The 4,415-nt window shown below is 33.7% G+C and overlaps 1 non-coding gene across 1 annotated transcript; it reads right to left on the bottom strand.

The window, feature by feature from the left end:
• Nucleotides 1-2,388: 2,388 nt before the first annotated feature.
• Nucleotides 2,389-2,552, bottom strand: LOC147822476 (U1 spliceosomal RNA). The gene has a single exon (XR_015445612.1). It is a non-coding gene; the product is annotated as a U1 spliceosomal RNA (small nuclear RNA).
• Between the last annotated feature and the right edge of the window lie 1,863 nt (nucleotides 2,553-4,415).

Below are 4,415 nucleotides of genomic sequence, written 5' to 3' on the forward strand. Positions count from 1 at the left end.
TTCAGTTCTGTTAAGGACTTTTTTCTGAATCTATTGAAATGATGTTCATGCCATTTTTATCTTTTTGTTTATGTGATGTATTGTGTTACTTGTAAGTAGTGTATAGCATGGTCTTACATGTTAGCTATTTGGTCTTTGACTTTTACTATGAGAATTTAATCCATTTGGAATTGACATAAGTAAATATCCACAGGTAAAGTCTTACTGTTTATACTTTATAACTTTATGCAATTTTAAAAAACAGTTTATTTTCCTACATTCTTCCGTGTTACTTAAACATTCTCACCTTTAATTTTTCTGAGAATATGTTTACCTCTAAGGCAGCTTTGCTGAGTACAGTATTCTTATGTACCTTTTATTTAGCTCTGTTAACATTTCATCTCAATTCTTTTCTCTTGTAATATTTATAGTAAGAATTCTACAGTCTGGTTCTTTGGAACCTTTACTTTTTTTAATTTGCTCCAGGTGGGGTTTGTAACTATCACTTTCACACACTCGTGATTATTTCTGATCTCACCATGGAACCTTCACTTTTAATGCTTGTGATACTTAAAGGGAGGCTTTTATAAGCATGATATATTTAAGTAATTTATTCTAAAAAAGGCATTCAATGTTTTTCAAAGTGTTTGTCTTGTTTTCTTTCAATATATTTGTTGATAATTAAAGAGTTACTATTGCCATTTGTCACTTGGTTTCTAATTGTTCTGTAAATCCTTCTTTCCTCTTTGCTGTATTCCATTATGATTTGAAGATTTTCTACAGTGGCTTCCTTTGATTCTTTTCTTTGTTTTTTACTTTATGGCTATTGTGATGTTTCCCTACATTAACTCATACAAACTAATTTAATATGATAGTAATATAATTTGTGCTACATAGAAATACTTGACATTTTCTCCTCCCCCATATATTTGTGGTTTTAATGTTACAGTTTATATTTTTTGACTTTTATTAGTACATGTTTGGAGCACATAATGATTACATTCACTGTAGGGGATTGGCACACATATGTAACACACTTCAATTCTTTTTATTTTCTCCTTCCCTCAACCCACCTTTTATTTTTCTGGAATCATTTTCATTTATTTATCTTATAGTACCTTATAAAGTGAATTATCATATATATAGATTGAAAACCAAACTAATAGGTCAAAGAATATATGAAACATGTTTGGCAATTGTAGTAAGTTAAGGTACACTTTTACATATATTGTCCTCACTGGATTACAATACCCTTTGTTTCTCTTTTTTCTTATTGTGTCATTTATATACATACATATATACAGATATACATATATATGCATATAGAGAGAGACAGAAAAAGATAGGCAGAGAGACAGAGTTTTTTATGTACGACAGACCATGTGCTATATAGACTTCTATGTCTGAGTTACCTCACTTAATATGATTTCAGGTGCGTCTATTTTCTTAAAAATGACTCATTTATAATTTTTTATGTCACAGTAGTTCTCCATTGTGTGTAAATACTACATCTTTTGCCCATTCATGTATTGATAGACACATAGGCTGTTTCCAAGAATTAGCTATTATGAATTGTGCTGCTATAAACATGGGTATACATCCATCATTGTGGTATGATGTCTTTATCTCATTTGGGAAGATACTTAAAGAGAATAGTTGGGTCAAATGGAATTTCTACTTTTAGTTTCTTGAAAAATCTCCATAGTGATTTCCACAGTGGTATCATCAATTTACAGTCCCACCAACAATGGAGAAGTGTCCTGTCTCCCCACAGCCTCACCAGCATTTGCTATTGGTTGATTACTTGATGGTAGTTATTCTTTCTACAGTGAGATATGTCAGGAGCAATGCTACATAATTTTGGGGAAAAATCATTTGATTAGGCCTAGTTCTCCTGCCTACAGGCCAGCTATGGCATTTCAAGACATAATTCCATTTTGGCCTTCAGTCACAACTGAGACCTCAATGATCCAGTGATGCTGTGATGCTCCAGTACAAGATTATACCAGCTGAAGACATCCTGGGAGGAACAAATCTTCATCTGCACAGTTCCTCATTGATCTAGGTATCCCGCCACTCTCTAGTCATCTGTTACATTTGTTTCTCCTGATGTACTAAATAAAAGGTGCCTCAAGCTCGGGTGCTTTCATCTTTGCCACCCAGAGCAGCACTACTCAGGCCCAAAGCTCAGCTTTTCCTCAAAGTCTTATTTTTTCTACCTTTCCTGTATAATAAGTCAATTTGCCTTGTGGTGTCGTGGCTCACAGGAGACTAGGACATACTGCAGAGGTTCTAGTAATGTCCCCTTTCCTTGTTCCCTACAGAGATAGAATATCCTTGTTGTTTTAATTTGCATTTCTTGAAAAGCAAGTGATTTTTTTCATGTATATATAGGCCATTTTTTTTTCTTAAGGGAAAGCATGAATGAGGTCCCCCACTACCACAAATTATGCAGTTGAATTTCCCACATTTGGGGAAATCACAGGGGTCAGCACATCCGGAGTGCAATGGATAAGCCTCGAGCTGGGAAAACCACCTTAGTGATCATGGTATCTCCCCTGCCAGGTAAGTATGGCCATTTGAATTTTTTCTTCTAAGAAGTGTCTATTCATTTCAGATGCCCACTATTTAAGTCTTTAAATTTGACATGTCTAATTTTAAAAAATTCTTTATATATTCTAGATATTATTTCTTTGAGGAGTAGCTGGCAATTTTTTTTTCCATTCTGTAGGTTGTCTCTTCACTTTGTTAGTGGTTTTCTTTGCTGGGCAAAGAAGCTTTTTCATTTTAAGTGATCTCATTTGTTGACAGTTGTTATTATTTCTTGTGCAACTGAGGTATTGTTCAGAGAGTCTTTGCATATACCTATGTCTTCAAGAGCTTTATCTATTTTGTCTTCCAGCAAATTTTTTTCTTTTCTAATATTTAGATTTTTGAAACATTTTTATTTCAGTTTAGTACATGGTGAGAAATATGGGTGTAGGTTCAAATTTTGGCATATGGATAGTCAGTTTTCTCAGCACCATTTGTTGAAGTTATCTTTCTATCAGTGAATGGAATGACCCAATTGTCAAAAATAATGCAGCTGAGTGTGAGTGAAATTGTTTATCTTCTATTCTGTGCTACTGATCCATGAGTATGTGTTGGGGTTTTTTTCAACACCATGTTGTTTTTATCACTACAGCTTTGCAGTGGAATTTGAGGTCTGGGATCTTGATGTACCCTGCCTTGTCCTTGTGACTCAGAATTGTTTTTGCTATTGTAGGACACTTCTGGTTCCATATGAATTTAGGTTTGTTTTCTCCAGTTCTGTAAGAAATGTTATTGGTATTTTGATTGGGATCGCATATACTCTATATAAAATTTTTGGAATTATGGACATTTTGACTATATTGGCTCTGCCTATCCAAGAACAGTGGATATCTTTCCATTTTCTGATACTCTTATCTATCTCCCTTTATAGAGTGGTATAGGTTTAATTGTGGAGAACTTTCACTTTCATGGTTAGGTTAATTTCTAAGTAATGTATTTCATTTTTCATGACGCTATTGTGAAGGATATGTTTTTAAATTTTGTTTTGAGTATTTCTTTTTTTTTCTCATTAAGTTTATTGGTATTGTTACCCTAAATTCCCCCTGAGTGAGTTTGTTATTGGTGTAGATAAATGCTATTGATTTCTGAGTGTTGACATTATATCCTGATACACTGCTGAATTTGGATTTTATTTCTAGGTATCTTTTGGTGGATTTTTGGGGGTCTTCTATGTAGAGGATCATGTCATCAACAAATAAGGATAATTTACCTTCTTCCTTCCATACTCATATCACTTTTATTTATTTTTCTTGTCTTATTTATCTACTAAGGTTTGGAGACCTATTTTAAATAGAAGTGGTGATAGCAGACATTCTTTTAGAGGGAAAGCTTTCAGCTTCTCTCTGTTGTATTTCATATGATGTGGACAGTTTGTCAGAAATGGCTTATATTAGGTTGAGATAAAGACATTCTATTCTTATTTTCTTTATTTTTTAAACATGAATGAATGTTGGATTGTGTCAAATGTTTTTTTTCTGTGTCTATTGAGATGATTGTGTGATTGTGGTCTTTGGTTCTATTAATGGAGTGCATTTCATTCATTGATTTGTGTATGTTGTATCATCCCTGCATCCCTGGAATGAATCCTACATGGTTATGATGTATGATCTTTTTGGTGATTTGTTTTATTCTCTTTAGTAGTACAGTATCTTACTGAGACTTTTTGTGCCTGTGTTCACTAAAAAGATTGGTCTGTGGTTCTCTGTTTTGATTTGGTCCTTTTCTGGTTTTTTGAATCAGGGTAATGCCGGCTTCCACACATGACTTTGGGAGAACAGCTTCCCTTTCAACTTCATTAAATAGTTTCAGGTGTACTGGCATTAGATCTTCTTGAAACTTCTTGT

Source organism: Heterocephalus glaber, unplaced genomic scaffold, assembly GCF_053883595.1.
Source record: "Heterocephalus glaber isolate CG9 unplaced genomic scaffold, H.glaber_assembly_v1.0 deba00001613, whole genome shotgun sequence".
In the NCBI taxonomy this organism is placed as follows: domain Eukaryota; kingdom Metazoa; phylum Chordata; class Mammalia; order Rodentia; family Bathyergidae; genus Heterocephalus; species Heterocephalus glaber.